Consider the following 20,309-nt stretch of genomic DNA (forward strand, 5'->3'; position numbering starts at 1 on the left):
TTTACAGTCGGCCGGTGTGGCCAAGCGGTTCTAGGCACGTCAGTGAGGAACCGCGCGACCGCTACGTTCGCACGTTCGAATCCTGCCTCTGGCATGGATGTGTGTGATGTCCTTAGGTTAGTTAGGTTTAAGTAGTTTTAAGTTCTAGGGGACTGATGATCTAAGATGTTAACTATTTACAAATAATTTCTTCATGCTGGACGGACTATCTACCTTTTAAACAAATGATCGCAACTTCAAAGGTACAAGATCAATTATGGATTTAGCTAGTGTAACATATTTAAATAGTAAACATGACTTGAGGTACTAAATGCACACAGACTATAAAACATACAACTACAATAAGTAAACACAAGTAATAATATTTACAAATACGACATCATGCACTTTATTGCACATATTTCTTTAAATCTCTCTGATGAGATAATGCCTTAATACTGTTAGAATCTACAGTAGTTAGTCTGTGAGATACAATCCTTCATGTGGTATTCTTATAATCTTATAAGGGCCAATATGTAGCAACTCTCATTTCTTATTTTTCTTTTGTAGAACTAAGGGCTTTAGGAGAGTTCTCAACAGTATTTTTTCACTAACCATGAAGTTCACAATATGTCACATTTTTTGCCATATTTTGACTTCCTAAAACGCGTGTTGGCTCTTGAGGATATCAGGGCATGGAGTATTTTTTCTTCTTTTGATACATCACATCCTGGCTGGTGCAGGAGTGGTTTTATCCATTCATTATTCTATTTGACTTCTAACATGATTTCAGCTGCAGCGTGGAGCATGGAGCGTGAGGCAAATTAATCACTGTTTGTTCAAAAGGGGTTATGAGTTCCACCCTTCCAGACGGTTAGTGGAGAGCGTACGCCCTAATGAGTCAATTAAACGCCATAAAAACTCTTTTCATTGGACTGGATTCAGGAGAAAATATCGAAATTAAAATTTGACTAATCTGTTGTTCTTGAATAAAGGATTTCCAAGCTTTAAGTATAAAGTTCGGGGCTGGTCAGCAGAGTATCTGGTTTGCCAAACCCTCGGGAAGTAGTCTTCCCTCATTATTTTGATAGTTGGTCTGCAATAGCAATTTTGTGACATACAAGTCATACATCGCTACAATGTATTTAGCATCCCCACGAGCCTAAAGTATTGGTAACACTTCGTCAAGGGAAACGATTTCTCCAGGATTAGAAATAAAAATCGCATGCAAAGATACCTTATTGGATGTGTGCATGGGTTTGCCTTCTGACAAACAATGCAACTGCATAAGAGCTGGTGTATCAGACAATGCAGATTATGCTCGTAACTGTGTAGTGCAATCTTCTTCTGACACTTTCCTACACCGAAGTGCCTCATACCAGGTCCACGCGCCATATTAGGTGTCGTGGTACGCAAAAGGAATGCATACACACTGGGAATTTGAATTGAGTTTTTGTCTATGGAACAGATAACTGCCATGTATCTTGTAATATTGAGTGCTATTAATTATTTAACTTTGGTCGAACGAAAATCAGCGTCTTGTGAAACTCTTATATCCGAGCACATCTCCAGGTATACTATCACTGGAACGGGTCCAACATTAATAATATTTTAAAATCGGATAGTTGTTCAATCAGAATGGAACGCTCAGGTATCGTGACAGAGCATCCGCTATTAGACTGCCTTTGCCTTCGACACGAACAATTTCATAATCATATTCCTGTAAAAAGCGTTGCCATCGAACAAGTCTTGGGTTAAGCACTTTACATCTGAGAAACAAGCTCAATGCTTAAAGTGTTTACTATATATGTAGAAACTGAATTTCTTAAACGAGCAAACCACAGCCAAGGCCTCTAATTCAGTTACAGAATCTGATCTTTCGCACTTAGTAAGAACTCGAATATCAATATGGTTATTCTTACTTCAGACTTACCACGCTTCTCTATTACCTGGAACAGACTTGCTCCCAATTCAGAGCAAGAGGCGCCAGAGAGCATGCAGAAAAAGTTTTTGCATGTCAGGGTGCTATAAGATTTTTGAACTAACTAAAGCTTCCCTTATTTTGTTAAAATCTCCCTGGAACTTACCTGAGCAGAACTAATTTACATTGTTCTGCAAGAGATTCAGCAAGTGACAACTGTTCAGCAACTGGTTAGGAACGAAACTGATTAGGAACGAACTCTCTGAAAAAGGAAGCAAGTCATAGAAATGCTTTCAATATTTATGTAAGCTGAGGATGGAAAATTACAATAGCTTTTAACTTTTGAAATCTTGTACTATTCCTTGGGGCGAGACAATATTACCTAAAAATTTAACCTTGTCCCTTGCAAGTTTTGACTTTTCTAAATTAGCAATGACTTCAGTGATCGAGAACTTCTTTAGGACTTCCTCGAGCAGTTTAAGATGTTCCACCTGAGGGATAGTTGCTACCAGCAGGTCATCCACATAGGGTGTAACTTTATCTACTAGTTTCAGTCCTAGTACTGTGTCTATGGCTGTTATGAAAACCCCAGCGCACACATTTATCCTTAAAGGCAATTCTTTAAATTAGCAAGACCTTCCCCCAAAAATAAAGGAAGTATACTTTCGTGATTTCTCCATTAAGCTTACATCCTAGTAGTAGGAGTGGAGATCTATCATTAATAGGTAGCGTACAACGTAGAGTTCTTGTATTTGTTCCTTTGGTATTTCTGGTCGGGTTATTAGAGGAACTATGATTTTATTGATAGATTTTGCATCTAAAACGAGGTGGACACCTCGGCCAGACTTTGATACGGCTACCAATGGACTACTGTAAGGAAACAAGAATGTTTCTAGTATGTCCCACAGCAACATCTTTTGCAGTCCATGTTTTACACCTTCCCCTTTATCCCGTGGGACGGAATAGGACTTGTGGCAGTATTTCTTGTGGTGGACCACATTCATATGATACTGATACCCATTAATCACTCTAGGTTTACTGGAGAAAACTTCAACATAGGACATCAGCAGATTTATTAATTCGAGCCTCTGATCCTGAAACAAACATTCTGATTCTTGGACTTTCTTATGCATGCGTTTGTGTAACATATATCCTCTACCCAATTTGACAAAACAGGGGTGGTAGAGACACGATCACAGTGATGATCTGTGTACATCAAAACATACTTTCTATCATCTTTATACACTTTGTTAAACTGTTGTACAGTATGATTCTTACTTTAAATCCTTGACAAAATTTACCATTACATCCCTTTGTTTTAATTAAATTTAACACAACCTCTATACCATAGACTGTCAAATGGCACTGGCCACTTGGAAGGTTGATCCTTGCGTGACATCCTTGCAAAAATCCCATGCCCAATAGGCACTTGACTCTTTACCCATTCACCACAAGTAACGTGCAATTAATGGCTCCATCCTCAAATCTAACTTCAATCTGTACTAACTTATCTACCCTCTGGTACCTGACGCCAGTAGCGCCTGACACCAAACAATTCTGTCTTGGTGCAGTAGGTCTTGTTCTTTATTATCCGTGCATAATTTCTTACAACAATATTGGACATGCCATGTATACATAAAGCTTACATGTACATCGTGAAATACAGTGGTATATACCAATTAGTACGTGACTGCATTTACAATCTGACTCTTATACATATCTGCTAGTTACAGAAAGATGGTCTTAGCGATACTTGTTGAGGTCGCTATCTCGTTTTAGAATATGTTGATTTAGTTTCTTTTATCAGTTTCCCTATAGGCATCCCTATTTTCTTGGATTGGTCTTAGCCAACAGTTTTCATACATACTCTTCCTTTTTACATCAACTGTGACCCAGCTTTTATTATACTTGTCATTCATTTACCTACATACTAATGTACATGCAATGGTCTAATGTATGGCAGAATGATTCCCATTCTGTATCTAGGTTTTCTGTTAAATATACACTCCTGGAAATGGAAAAAAGAACACATTGACACCGGTGTGTCAGACCCACCATACTTGCTCAGGACACTGCGAGAGGGCTGTACAAGCAATGATCACACGCACGGCACAGCGGAGACACCAAGAACCGCGGTGTTGGCCGCCGAATGGCGCTAGCTGCGCAGCATTTGTGCACCGCCGCCGTCAGTGTCAGCCAGTTTGCCGTGGCATACGGAGCTCCATCGCAGTCTTTTAACACTGGTAGCATGCCGCGACAGCGTGGACGTGAACCGTAAGTGCAGTTGACGGACTTTGAGCGAGGGCGTATAGTGGGCATGCGGGAGGCCGGGTGGACGTACCGCCGAATTGCTCAACACGTGGGGCGTGAGGTCTCCACAGTACATCGATGTTGTCGCCAGTGGTCGGCGGAAGGTGGACGTGCCCGTCGACCTGGGACCGGACCGCAGCGACGCACGGATGCACGCCAAGACCGTAGGATCCTACACAGTGCCGTAGGGGACCGTACCGCCACTTCCCAGCAAATTAGGGACACTGTTGCTCCTGGGGTATCGGCGAGGACCATTCGCAACCGTCTCCATGAAGCTGGGCTACGGTCCCGCACACCGTTAGGCCGTCTTCCGCTCACGCCCCAACATCGTGCAGCCCGCCTCCAGTGGTGTCGCGACAGGCGTGAATGGAGGGACGAATGGAGACGTGTCGTCTTCAGCGATGAGAGTCGCTTCTGCCTTGGTGCCAATGATGGTCGTATGCGTGTTTGGCGCCGTGCAGGTGAGCGCCACAATCAGGACTGCATACGACCGAGGCACACAGGGCCAACACCCGGCATCATGGTGTGGGGAGCGATCTCCTACACTGGCCGTACACCACTGGTGATCGTCGAGGGGACACTGAATAGTGTACGGTACATCCAAACCGTCATCGAACCCATCGTTCTACCATTCCTAGACCGGCAAGGGAACTTGCTGTTCCAACAGGACAATGCACGTCCACATGTATCCCGTGCCACCCAACGTGCTCTAGAAGGTGTAAGTCAACTACCCTGGCCAGCAAGATCTCCGGATCTGTCCGCCATTGAGCATGTTTGGGACTGGATGAAGCGTCGTCTCACGCGGTCTGCACGTCCAGCACGAACGCTGGTCCAACTGAGGCGCCAGGTGGAAATGGCATGGCAAGCCGTTCCACAGGACTACATCCAGCATCTCTACGATCGTCTCCATGGGAGAATAGGAGCCTGCATTGCTGCGAAAGGTGGATATACACTGTACTAGTGCCGACATTGTGCATGCTCTGTTGCCTGTGTCTATGTGCCTGTGGTTCTGTCAGTGTGATTATGTGATGTATCTGACCCCAGGAATGTGTCAATAAAGTTTCCCCTTCCTGGGACAATGAATTCACGGTGTTCTTATTTCAATTTCCAGGAGTGTACTTCTCTAAAGTCTTCGGTTTCCATTACCCTTAGTAGCCTTTCTATGTTTGTTTGCTTAGTTTGTCTAAGCTCTTTAAATAATTTTTCTGGCCTTCCTATGTTGCCTGTTGCTTTAACTAATACCCCATACTGGTCTGCAATGGTTGTGAAAATGACCTCTACTGGTTACCTGCTCTACGATATATTAGTGATTACTTGAATTATTAATGTTTCTGTATTTTTACAGCATCTTGTAGGACTTTCTACTGCTAAATTAAGTCCATAAGTTTTAATCAGATCTTCAAAACTCCTTGTACAACAGTTGTCTTTTAGTGTGTTAATATTTAGATCGCCTGCTACAACTATGAAAGGGAATTCCCTGCTAGCCTTATCTAACAGGACTTCTGACTCTTTCTGAAATCCATTTAACTGAATGTGTGGTGATCTGTTGAGCCCTATTATCACACACGTTTCCCCATTATATGTTGTCTGTATTGCTGCAGCTTCAAACAGCATTTCGGTATTGTGTCTATTGACCATGGAATGATACCCTCTATTTTTCTGTGTATTTAGGCGTTCACTCCTCCGCCCTTACGTTCAGTTCTGCAGAAATTAGCAACTTTTTTATACTCCTGTATATTGTAAACATTAATTTCATTTCCCTTTAGCCCACGTTCTAACATAATAAATATATGAGGTAAGTCTGCAGCTGGTAGTCACTGGTTCTGTGTGGCCTCATTGCGGTTTGCATGTTATCCAAGTTTTGATCGGTCGCCGGTAAAACGACGCCGAGTTCTATGTGTTTACATGACTGATTTGATTCGTCAGGGATATCTGTGGCGCTGCGCTGTTGCTACAGCGTACGTTACCGCGATCATGATTGTTGGCGTAAGAGCCGGTCATGACAAGCTGCACTTCGCCATTCCCGTTAGCATATCTGAAATCTAAACGTATGAAACTGATCGAGTCTGGGACCAGAAGGAAGTGTTCCAAACAAACGTCCGATATCGTAATTAGCATCTCACGTATATTAATCACCAATTTTGCTTCTAAAATCCACAGTACACCTTTATGCGCGACAGGATTGTCCTAGTATCTTCTCTAACTGATATAGCGCTCAAATTATTTTCTCAAGCTACCCTGTTTGAGGTCGTGAGCTTCTGGGCCAGACACCTCCTTAGTAAAACGCTCCTGGGCAGCTCCTGATCACAACTTAGCCAGGAAAGCCTTCTCCACGCCGTTATATACAGGGTGTAAATTTTAAGTTGACAAACCATAATAACTCAAAAAATAAGATTCACACGAATAAATGTGTAGAAACCAGAGCTGATTGTTTTCGAGGGGGACATCTGCTGGTGCTAAGTCAGCCCCTGGGGTTTGGGGCGGGAGGCAACTTTAAAATTTCAAATGGGAACCCCCATTTTTTATTGCAGAATCAGATTCTACATAAAAAACGACGTACATTCTTGGTATTTGCCGCTGTAATTCAAGAAAATCTACGTTCTCATTTTTTCGTGGAAAATGGATAACCATAATACTTACTTACTTCGTAAATTTTGATTCGCTAAAACTAAAACTCTCCCTCTCTTCCCATAGGGTGGGGTTTGAGAGAGAGGGATTTGAGTTTCACAACTGTTGACCACAAAAGAAAAAAAACTTATCCGAGTCTGCGGAAAAAATTAATATCAAAATCACAGCTCCTTTTATACACACGTTGTAAATTACAAGAACAAAAATTTAGTGCAAAGAAATGAAATGTTTAATGGTGTTACAGGAGACAGTTGAAAATCAGATGAACTGCTCGAGTAAGGAATGACGTTCTGCAACGCGTAAACGAGGAAAAAACGCGTAATAAAAAGGGAATGGGGCTAAAAAGAAGGTGGTGTTGAACATATAACGAAATGGTTCGTTGCTGAGTGCTGTAGTCGAAGCGACGGTGGAGAGGAAGAATGGCAGAGGTAGGCAGTGGTGAGCGATGGTGGCTTAGGGCTTCGTAGACTCATTGGGCTCTTAGAGTTGGAGATTAACAGAGCTTTAGAGATCAAATAGGGCAAAAAGTGTAGATAACATGCCTTGGGATAACTGGCAATGAAATGACTATTGAAGTTGGTTTGCAGAATCTATTATTGAGGAGACATACCATCATATCTTCGGAAAAATTTCATCTAAGCAATCTGGAAGAGACAAGCGCAGTTGGACACATTTTCCTGAACACCTTCCATGTCGTACGAATGTTACGTCGCACTTCTAATGTTTTTCTTTCCAATGCTGTATTCACCCGTAGTGGAAACAAACGATTCATGTTTCAAGTTTTATTATCAATGATGTCTAAGTAATTAAAACATGGAAACTGTACCTTATCACAAATAACCTTAGGTGATGGATAGATGCTATAACGGTCGTAACTGCTTCTAACTTCCTATGACTGATTCCTATAGCTGTTGCTATTCTGTTAAAACTGTTGTATGAAAAGTTAATATTGCTGTAGCCCAGCTATGTGTCCTATTCTGCAGTGGCCTACAAGCAAGTAAACATCTGTCATTTCTCTACACTTTGTCAATTCATTTGACCGAGGTTGTGGACAAAAATTACACATACCACACACTAAATGAATACATGTAAGTACTTCATGCAAGTAGATAAACTTTGTAATAATATTTGAAAGTAAACGTTGATGTGACAGGAAATGTTGATGAAAACGTAGGTAGGCACTGTTCCAAAGTAGCGATAAAGCCAGGAGGCAGTTTACTTGTAACAATCTTGTAAAAATCGTTCTACACACTGCATTTTGTGATGTCTGTAGAACAATAAAGTTGTACAACCATGTTCTTCCATGTAAATCACTATGTCAATACACTACGTTGGGTGAATAATTGTGTAATGTCCTTTTATTGGCCATTTATACCACACACATAAATTTAATCTGCTGAGTTATTGCGTGAGTGTTGTGAGAGGGACAAATCGAAAGCTGACATGGAGCCATGTGACACACTTTAAATGCTTATACTCGGGAATTTTGTGTCGACAAATGCCAGTTAACATCTTATGCTGTGATTGCACAGATATGTTTTTAGCTGCTTCGTACCTGGGTTGATTGCTGCTATATCTCTGGTGCCGACGCTTCGGGTACTGGTTGATCGCTGGCGTGGAGCAAAATACAGCGATGCTATATTTCATAAATCATACAGATCAACTCCAGAACCTAATACTGCGACGTCTGCTCCGAAGAGTCACACTGTCAACGCACACTAAAAAAAGAAACCAATATTTACTGCTCCACTGTAAAACATGACAAGACGCAATCGAACGCTGATCATAGAAAATACCAATCGTTATTAAACCAGGACAGCTGAGTAAGATACCCTTTATTATACGATGCACCCATTTATTTATTCTTTTCAAAGGCAAACAGTAATTGACGGTTAGCACGTAGACACAGTACCTATCACGACTTCATCTAAACATGCAATACAGTTCATTACACTGATGATAATAGTTCGCTGTACTCGTCTCGGCAGCATAACACAACTCAGACTCAATTTTAGAATGTAATTTACGTTAATATATCTGCTCCTGTACCGAGCGGGGTGGCGTAGTGGTTAGTACACTGGACTCGCATTCGGGAGGACGACGGTTCAATCCCGTCTCCAGCCATCCTGATTTAGGTTTTCCGTGATTTCCCTAAATCGTTTCAGGCAAATGCCGGGATGGTTCCTTTGAAAGGGCACGGCCGATTTCCTTCCCCATCCTTCCCTATCCCGAGCTTGAGCTCCGTCTCTAATGACCTCGTTGTCAACGGGACGTTAAACCAACACTAACCTAACCTATATCTGCTCCTGTAAACTCTGCGATGATTTGTGGGATAGCTGCATTATTCCAGTTTACCACCAGCTGTCTCTGGCACGTTCTATGGTTCTAGTATGTTCGAAGTATATCGCGTCATCTTCTACAGTGAATCTTTCTCAGTCTCTTCTCCCTTCCAAATCTTCTTTTTTCTACTTCTTCCTTGTCTCGCGATCTTCTCCTCTTGAGAATTCGCCTTCCTGTCTAAATTATTGGTTATTATTAGCTACAGTATAAAAACAGTGATTATCTATAGTATTATCACCTCCTACCTAATATCGATAAAAACCCTTCTAGGCGATAGAAGTGGGCGTCTCGTCATGAGGAAACATTGTTAGTCAGACACACTTACGGTGCATATAGTATCAGTGAGTGTGCTGTCCGTGCGTAGAATGGGGAAGGTGCGAGATCTATAAGTGTTTGACCGAGGGCAGACTGTGATGGCCGAGTGGGTCGGCACGAGCATTTCGCAAACTGTGCTGCTTGTCGGATTTTCGAGGAGTGTTGTGGTGCGTGTCTTCAACATATGGCGAAACCAAGAGGGAACCATTTCCAGATGTCGTGGAGTTCGGCGACCACTCCTCATTACAAATGTCGGACGTCATAGGCTGGCCAGACTGGTAAAACAGGACGGCGGTGAACTGTGGTGGAACTAACATCAGAATTTAATGCTGGACAGTGTGTCTGAGCATGCAGAGCACTGAAAACTCCTAACGGTGGACCTCAGAAGACGACGATCTATGCATGTTCCAGTGTTAACAACACGGTGTCGGCAACTACGACTGAAATAGCCACGTGACGATCGGCACTGGACATTGACGCAGTGGCAGATCTGATGAATCCCAATATCTTCTTCATAATGTCGATGGGAGGGTGTGAAACCGTTGTCTTACAGAGGAACCGCTCCTTGACAGCTGTTATGCGCGACGCAGATAAGCTGGCAGTGTACCCATCACGCTCTGGGAAACATTCACGTGGTCGTTCGTGGTTCCAGTGGCTCTCGTGCAAGACACCATGGCGACCACGGAGTATCGTACACTTGTGTCAGACAACATACACTCGTTCGTGACGGTCATGTTTCCCGATGATAGTCGCATCTTTCAGTAAGATAATGCGCCATGCCACAAGGCCAGGAGGAACACAGTGGCGAGTTCCAGTTGATGTGCTGGCCTCACAACTCACCAAATCCGAACCCCGTTGAACATATCTGAGATGTGATTGCACGTGGTGTCAGAGCTCAACGCCCCCCTCGGTGCCAACTTCCCCCAGCGACCTAACAAGGCCTCATTGCCTTCATACTGCGACGCGTCGCCGCTATTATCCGTGCCGTAGGTGGACATGTAGGCAAAAGATAGGTGATCACAATCTTCTGACTGATCAGTGTACATCGGGAATACAAATGTCTCCTTATCTCTCAGTACGACTGTCCTCATCTTGTATCTTCAACAAACCACATTGATCAAACCTCTTCCTTCTTCTGTTTCCCATAAACAGTTCTCTTCTCGATAAAATTGGCGCGATTTTTCCACTTTTTACAAATATCGGCTGACATGGAACCTTTCATTTATTCAACATGCACCTCATCTTTCTGTTCTATAGCACCTCATTAAGTCAGTGATATTTCTGTTACCGTATCTCTCATCTGAATTACATTTTGTCAGTTCATATGCATTTGGCATTAGTTTCCTCATGATCACAAATGGCCCCTCGGACAAATAAAATGACTTCTCTATCACTCCAGCATCTTCATTTGTTTTCTCGTGACCACGCACCAAAACCAACTCTACTGCCTGGCTTCAAATTTTCATCGTGGTACCTTTTCCTCCTTAACGCTTCCTTCTCGCATTTACGTATGATGGTAATTTTTAGCTCTTCGACATTGACCTTTCTTTGTTCATATTTATTTTTTCCGTTCAAGTCATCAAGTTGTTCTGCTTTCACCACAACGTATGGCGTCTGATCGGTGCTTTCACGCGTGGTGCTGCTAATAATGTTGTCAAACAGTTTTGACATACCTTCTCCAGGCGGTTTGTCTTTGAGAACAGTACCTTCTGGCCAACTGTGCTATCGTTCTCCATTAAAATTCCACAGGGTTACTGGCCAGATGGTATGGTGTAATGTGTAAGACCTTAATATTGTGTGATACGAACTTGTTTCTCAATTCTCTTGATATACTCTTCGGACCATTGTCGGTTAAAATGGTTTTAGGTGTGGCTACCTCTTCTATGTATCGGTCAGTTTTCGCTGCCGCTGTCTTACCGTTAGCTCGGGTAAGGCGGTACAGTCATACAAATTTGGAAAATTTGTCGTTCATTATCTAAAATATACCGGCCACCTCCTACAGTTCTCAGTAGAGGGTATAATAAATCTAATTCTAGTCTAAGTCCAGTTCTAGAACATTCTGAGCTAGAATATGCTCCATGGTATGTTGAACTAATTTATTCTGAGCTTTAATTTTCTGACATAGATCACACGTTTTAATTCTTGTACTAGCACTCCTTGTCACATCCTAGAAGCTAACAGTCTCTGTTACTTTACCAGACATTTTCTGTTGTGTACGACGTCGTTCACCATGGTAAGAAGAGGTGGGCTGCAGAGTGGTGCGGAAACCGTCGTTGTAGGAAAGCGAGATAGGAGCAGAAATAATTAGCGAACACGTTAACACAATGAATGGGAGAGCTACTTAATTTATATTTCTTCAAACGTACAAAGACTGATTACAAAGAATGATGCAACGAGAAAAACGTTCAAGATCAATGTCACCACGAACAAGCATGAACGAAGGTGTAAGTAGTGTAGTAGTTGTCGACCGCTATCGGCATCGAACAGAAACTTGCGATTCCGTTACCAGAGCTACGACACCTGTCGGGTGGTATCAATATGTAACACATTTTCGAGTCCCAAAGTGAATGTGACTGAGGTGTTCATAGTCTGCAAGTCTTCCAACAATTTATCTGGCCAGCAGATTCTCCGATCCGAATCCTCTCCTCTGTGAAAACTTGGGAACTTGGCCGTAGGTAAGTTAATGCTTAGACAGTTTAGCGCCATCGCAATGAACTTGGCTGTGAATCAACTGGAGATGAGTGTCTTCTTCTTGTAGCCAGGGTGATCTCTTATAATTGCTCTTGATTACTGGTTCTCGTGGGGTCCCTTTGACATACATGATTTTAAATTTTCCATGTGCTTCTACCTGGTTACCTTCTAGTTCATCAACTAACATTGGTCTGGAAAGAGCGTCTGGTAGTACTTTATGCTCCCCTTTGGCATATTTTATCTCTAAATCAAACTGTTGTAGAAATGTAGACCTAACTACTATAGTGCGATGTCCCCAGACATAATAGATAAATTTCTTCAGGCCTCAGACAGGTAGTTTGATTGTGGTGCCCTGTCTCCAGTCCCTCTAAATCGAGTTGTTCACACTCCTCAAGTTTTAAGCAAGACACTGGAGCTTTCTTTCTTCACATGGTTCCTTAAAAAGGTATACTTTCTGTCAGATTATCCTTTGTTAACTATACACATCTCCGTTCTTAGCCTTGTATTTACCTACCATGTCCACCGTTAAGATAATATCTGTGGTGCCGGTGGAAAATCCTGGTCCATGTCAAAGTTTAGTTTGGATAGCTATGTATGTCGACTTGGTAACTGGTCTGGTTAGCGTTCGTTTGGCCTTCTCGATTATAATCTTACTCACTGGCATTGTTATGATCTGGTAACTCCTTATAAAGTGTTGGAAAAGACTGTCAAAGATAGACATGGTCATACTGCTTTTCTCAACCATCTCTGCTCTCCACATATTACTATCCTCCTTTTTACTTAGGTCTGTAAACTGTCTTCATCTTCTCCGTTATTCCCCTCTGCTTCTAGTAAACATTGTTCCACATCTTCGTGCGAGTACATCATTGAAATTCCTGTCCATCCGGTGCTCTTCTGTTTGTATGGTGGTTTTTTGATAGCTAGTTTTGGTACATGTATTGGCGATTTCTCTGTTATGCAGCTAGATCTGTAATGAGTTTCTTCTTAGTCTTCATCTGAGTTTGTTTTCTATATTTCCTCCATGGAGTGAATAATGTCAAGTCTTGGTTTCCTGTCAGCTTGATTCGTGCAAACTTAAAAAGCCCTCATTCCTTCCAATTAATGTACAGTAGTTCACTATTAATTCTACTGCAAGCTCATTCTCTTCCTCTTCTACTCCTGTTAAATCAAAGTAGTTCAAATGTCTCTGAGCACTATGGGACTTAACATCTATGGTCATCAGTCCCCTAGAACTTAGAACTACTTAAACCTAACTAACCTATGGACAGCACACAACACCCAGTCATCACGAGGCAGAGAAAATCCCCGACCCCGCCGGGAATCGAACCCGGGAACCCGGGCGCGGGAAGCGAGAACGCTACCGCACGACCACGAGCTGCGGACCCTGTTAAATCACCGTGCCTCTCTATTCTTCCTCCTTCCCTTTTCGATTTGGAACCACTTCCTTGTCATCTCTTTCATGTTCCTCCTTTCCATCAACTCATTCCATTTCCTCTATTGCTTCCTCTTCACCTTCTACTGCAAGAGCTTTTCCATGGTATTGTTTTCTCGTCTGATCTCGTAATCCTTCCTCCTTTCTGTAACACCCGCAAGATCCATTACATGGTTTTTCTCCTCTGATCTCTTAATCCTTCCTCTTTTCTTTAATATCCGCAACATCCACCTCGTCTATGTGAAAATCCTTTTTGTTTTACAAAAATTCGTAACAATTACGCTCTAGTCGAGCGTCATCCTCAGAGTCCTCTTCCCCTTCTTCTTCATCAGTATCCTCGCATCTTACACAGTCTTTATGTCTAACTCCTGAATTAATAAGCATCTCTTGGTTGGGAACCACTATTCTACGAACTGTGGGAGGAACTGTGAATGAACGTCTTGTGCGCAACTCCGTTCAGCCCATCAGGAAGAGACTAATGCTTTGTTACTAAACCTTTGACAATACCATCCAATACGGGTTCATTCACAACAAACGTCTGTTGATAGGACAACACCAAAGAAAGAAGATTCAAGTTTTCTGTGTAATGCTGTAGGAATATATTTTCAAACGCCACTCAATATCGGAAGTCTGTCAGCTGGAATGACTGCATCTTCCGTGGTTGATACAGTTGTAATTGTTGTTCATGTAAGACTCTCAGCACAGTAGAATGGCTTGTGTTCACAGCTCGTGCAACGAGCCGACTGCTAGAGACGGGATTGGCAGCAGTCACTTGCAACAGATTCTCTTTCGCATCGTGTGTTCTGGCAATGCCACATAGCCTGTCTCTTCCACTCCAACATTAAATGGTCCTGTTGCTCACAGGTGACAATGTACAGATGCAAAGGTATTGCGATGTTGCCGTCAGTACGGGAAGAGAACATCACAGCTCCTAGTGCCGCTTCAGTGAACCAAAACACGAGATACATATCGGCCAGCCCTTCGTCAGTAAACATATCCATAATACTCCTGTGTACCACCGTTAACGTACAACTAATATTGCCAGAAAATAAAACCCTAGCCAGAACCGAGGAATGCTGAATGCAAACTTAAGGGCAATGAGGTAAGGAGGGTATTATTGTCACTAACAGCAGGTGAGTGAATGGGAACAAGGTACACGGAACATACTGGCGATATTTACACTATTGTTCAGTATTTTTAGTGTAATACAAACACGAAGGTAACTGTGGAAAGAAACCAAACGGAACGCAATAACTCTATAAAGCGCCACCGAAGACCAAGCATTCCTCATACCAAAGTACTCAGAAGGTATCCCTGAACAACCTCTGAAATTTTTGCAGTGGAGTACTGGTTATCCCTGTGTATTGATATAACAGTTCAGAAAGCCCTGTGCCGCATGAGAATACCGATAAACAGTGAGAACGGTCACTACAAAACCCTCTGTATTACATCCCTGTAGATATCAAATTAAACACAAGTACACGAAGATAGGAAGCCATTACGATCATTAAATGTTAACACAGGTTAAAATTTGATTAAAATATTAGCACCTCGGCAAAGAGTCTGAAGTGAATATCATACGGTCAACACAACATTTGGAGGAACAACAAAATTCGTGGAAGTCGCATAGTGATCACCGATCGTTAGTCAAGAGTGAAAGAAAAGAACTGCAGAAAGAATCATGCATGCACGTACTAACTCGATTGATCGCATGATGAACCTGTGATTGCTAATAAGCGTACTTGAGTTAAAAATACTAAAGTCCTGACGTCAGTGTGAAGTCTTCGTGTGTCTCTTACAGCTCGGTTTGCGAACGATGCTATTGGTCACCGTGCTTAGCGTTACCGGTACCCGCAAGTGGCTGCTGTGAAGGCCGCAAAATTCGAAGTCGTTTGGCATCCACCAAAGGTTGCTCTCCCTTAAAGTACAGAGCCGAACTCCTCTCATCTGGAGTGTCCCCTGCCGTGACTTGGGTGGCAGTCAATCTGTAAAGTGCTTTCAACAAGAAGCTGAGTTTTTACTCTAATTTTTCGAGTCTGTGTCTCGTCCACGATTTTAATGGCCAATAACAGTGATTCTCACTAAGTAACTAATCACATGCGTTCTAATAAGGCATTAGTCTCCATTTCATACTTCAGTTATAATATAGTTCACCAATAGTGGGGGTTTATAGTATTGGAGCTCAGGCAATCTGTGACTCCAGCTATCAGCACTATTTTACGTTTCAGTCAACAAGGCCTTCTCCACTTACATACCAGCCAGTTCTACTCTCTCTCTCTCTCTCTCTCTCTCTTTCTCTCTCGCTCTCTCTCTTCAGTATTTATTCAGATTAGCCAATGGTAGCTGCTGTTACCATTTCTTAGCAGAGAGCACAACAATTTAACTAGCTTCGTGCCAGCCCGACGGCTGTGGGCGTTGCGCTCTGAAGTACAAAAGAGAGTGATGGCCTCACCTCACTCCAGCTTACAGATCATATCTTTGAACTGTTCCGCGCCCAGAGGTTAACAGAATATGGGCTTTTTGCAGGGTGCACTGCATTACGATCCGTCACTCCCTGGCGCTGTTTTTGTTTAGGACACAAACACACACGGCACCTGTCCAGCGCAGCTAGGGCCACAAGCAGTATGCTGGGTCCAGAGACTTCTGCCTGACTAATCCTCATCCCCTCGTATTTGCAGCTCTTGCCTTTTGAAAAAGCCTCTCCCCGCAGTGGCATGGCACTGGCTCTCTGTTCCCTGTTCTCACAGCCTCTGTTCAACACGTCTTCAATAGGATACCCAACTATCCATTTAAAGAATCCTCCAGAACAAGAAATTTATGTGGAATTCTAGGAGTTAGATGTGGCAATCACCGCTATTAACTTTAACCATAGTCATACTCTCATTTCCAGCTGGGAATTAATTTAGAGTAGATGCGTTTATCAGTTCAATGGATTTTGATTACAGTATGTTGCAGTTTTGACGAACACTGGCATGTAACACTCATTTATCAAATGTGGTGCAATACTGTTGAAGGGTACAAAGATAGACACCTTCTAGTTTTGGATGCAACAAGATCAGACAAGAAGCCACTCGTTGGTGATAAACGAATTCATACAGAGTTTCTTCATGTTATTCTATAATCTCTTGCACAGTTATAGTTATTGGCAAGCAAGTGTGTAACGTTTCATTGTAAACAAAGGAAGTGGTTCAAATGGCTCTAAGCACTATGGGACTTAACATCTGAGGTCATCAGTCCCGTAGACTCAGAACTACTTAAACGTAACGAACCTAAAGGCATGACACACATCCATGCCCGAGGCAGGATTCGAACCCGCGACCGTATCAGCATCGCGGTTCCGGACTGAAGCGCCTAGAACCGCTCGGCCACAGCGGTCGGCTAACAATGGAAGTAAATACTAAAAACCCCCTAGAACTTACAACTACTTAAACCTAATTAACCTAAGGACATCACACACATCCATGCCCGAGGCAGGTTTCGAACCTGCGACCGTAGCGGTCGCGCGGTTCGAGACTGTAGCGCCTAGAATTGCTCGGCTACCCCGGCCGGCAGGTAAATACTAAGTTACTATAATATTCTGAAACAAGTAAGGATATAAAATATTAATGTAAATAGTTAGGTTGGTAGACAATCAACAGGAGCATTTTTTGGTGGCACTGAAGTTTCACACACGCTAAAGCTAGAGTGGGTGTGGCCGAGTCACTAGGCGGACGGTGCAGTCAGCAATGGTCCCACGACGCAGATCGGCGGAGGACGACACTCTGACTCCGACTGATGCTGCCAACGGAGGTCACGTTTCCACTGTCGTTTTGTAGACTCGATCCGGAACTACGAGCTACATCAGCTCGTAATATCTACGGTGCGTGAGTACTAGCCTCAGAAGAAAAAATGGCTCCATTTAGATGCACCACCATAAACGAAGTGACTGCCGTCAACGACCACTGTAGTTGAAAGACTTGCTGAAGAGCATTTTATTAGGTCGCTTTAACACTGGGCATATATCACTCTCAAAACATAACCAGTGATTTTTTTATCTAAGGCCTTGTATATTACTGACTCTGTATGTTGTAAACTTTCCTCCAAAATATTAAATGACGAACAATATCAGAGCAGCCATGGAGCACCTTGACCTAGTCTCCCTCAAGTCAGGTCCGTGCTTTCACTTGATTAATTCTATAATTGCTTTGTGGTTTGTTGTAAATGTTTGTTTCTAGAGTAGTATTTCAACAGGAAAATTAGTAACAACTGTTATTTGTCATTTCATTCTTGCATATATGGACTCAGCTTTTTCCGTGAAGTCAAGAGTCATTGTTCAGGGGTTTCGTTTAGTCCATTGGGTCCAAGGCTCACGCTGATCTGGAGTGTTATTAAAATGGAAATTTTCACTTGGTTGTGAGTCCATTATGACCGAAAGTGCGAGAAAGGAGGGTGGATGCTGCAGATAATGGATAATTATTTAAATAAATTTTAACATAAGAAGTTTTCAAATCGGACTAAAAGTGTAAAATAATTTCTCCTATTATCACACAGGTTCCTGACACGATACAGATAGTCCTGAAAATTTAATAGCTATGAAATATTTCTAAGGCTTGTAACAAATATCGTAGGGCGCATGCAATAGAAAATAGGTAGTGGACGAATAGTTCGCCTCCTAACTGATATCTATGGAATGAGTCCCACGTTTTTCGTTATAAATCTTACAATTACTGTCATAGTTCTTAAAAATTCACGCGCACAGAAATTTTCGGGAGTGTCTCTGTGAGGTTAGGAATGTATATGAGGCTAGGAGAAAGTATTTTATAATTTTTAGGCCAATGTAGGAGCGTGTTACGTTAAAAATTTATTGTTATTCTACTAATTATTCTCAGCTTTTCAGACTTCTCTGTGTGAAATTTGTCAGTGCGTTTTGAACATTTTTACCGGCGGATTCGTCGTTATACACACAAGAAACATACATTCCATACATATCCTCCTTCCGGGGGCCCGGCTCTGAGCACTATGGGACTTCACTTCTGAGGTCATCAGTCCCCTAGAACTTAGAACTACTTAAACATAACTAAGCTAAGGACATCACACACATCCAAGCCCGAGGCAGGATTCGAACCTGCGACCGTAGCGGTCGCGCAGTTCCAGACTGAAGAGCCTAGAACCGCTCGGCCACTGCGGCCGGCTCAAAACTAAGATCTCCCTTTAAAACCACTAACTAAAATGTTATTTGAAACTAAAGATCTTCTGGATGTTAAGAATCTTGTGTGTGTGTGTGTGTGTGTGTGTGTGTGTGTGTGTGTGTGTGTGTGTGTGGAATGAGGGAAATGCTATTTCTTCGAGAGTTCGCAGGCGCCTCCATATTTTTTCACTTCCAGCAGTAGACTGCCAGGCACACTCATGGTGTTTCCTTACCTCGATGCAGTGGCTGATAATTTCATGCTGGATGATGAAAGCCCCTAGCACAGAGAGTGCATCTCGTGGAAAAATATGGTGAATACCCATCTGAGTGACAGTTTACAGGCACACAGAGGCCTTCACAAGCTACACCAACTTTTAACAAGACGTCGTGTTATCAAATGAAGAGTACTCATTGATACTGATGTAAATGCACCGAGACTATTTTCCTACAGGAAACAAAAGTAGAAACTATAGCGTGTTACGCAGACGAACTTCCTTCCAATTTATTTCTATTCCCCAATCACGGAATGCAGACAGAGGGTCTAAATATCTGGAAAACAGCTTTTAAACTTTAACCATTCATTCAATTGTATTATTTATGAAGTTATTTGTATTTTCACTGGATTCTCCAGTGTTAAAACGTAAGTAAACTACAGGAAATCCTCAAATTGTTTGTGTAAGGCTCGTCAGAGTGGAGATATTCCGCGTGCACTGATTCTCTGACGTGAGGAGAGGTCTGTGGACTGGCAGCGCATTCTGCGCCAGCGAGAACCAGAGCCTACGGCCAGGTTTCCACATGCAAATAAAGTTACGGCACCAGAGTGGCACGGTCCAAGTTGCATGCGGATACAAAGTTAGGTCGCCTCACTCGAGTGTCGCCACTTTTTTGCCATGTCACTAAAAGTTCAAATCGTTGTAACTCTGTGACGCGACTAGCCTTTCACAACCAACGATTACCGTCTTTCTGCTGGCATCAGACAGCTGCGTATCGATATACGACGGTATCGATCTGTTCATGTTTTTATCAGGTGTCACAGCAAAACGGACAGAGAATGATTTATTGACAACAGCATGAGACTGTATCTGAAGGAATGTGTTGTGTGCAGTTATACACGGGTTATAAAATCAGTATTGATTTTGTTATTGACTTCCTTTTGTGTGTGTTAGAAAGTTGTTAAAATATAAGTGGAATAATTTGTGTTAGTTGGATTTAAGCAAAGAAGGCACATTAATGTCTAACGTCTTGTTTACATTGAGGCCATTGAAGAAGGAGTGCAAGCTCGAATTGTTTCAAGAATGGTGAAGGAAAAAGGCCGTGTTGTATCTAAGGAACAACTCCGGTATTTGCTTGGAGTCATTTAGGGCAATTACGGAATCAGGATGGCCAGACACGATTTGAATCGCCGTCCTCCCGAACGGGCAGAGCCACCTCAGTCGGTAGGCTGGATTTACGTTTAATGTTTTGCGAATATACATTGCAAACATTAAATAACAATGTGAGCACATTATGAGTTAACATAACATACA

This window comes from Schistocerca piceifrons, chromosome 6, assembly GCF_021461385.2.
Source record: "Schistocerca piceifrons isolate TAMUIC-IGC-003096 chromosome 6, iqSchPice1.1, whole genome shotgun sequence".
Lineage (NCBI taxonomy): Eukaryota > Metazoa > Arthropoda > Insecta > Orthoptera > Acrididae > Schistocerca > Schistocerca piceifrons.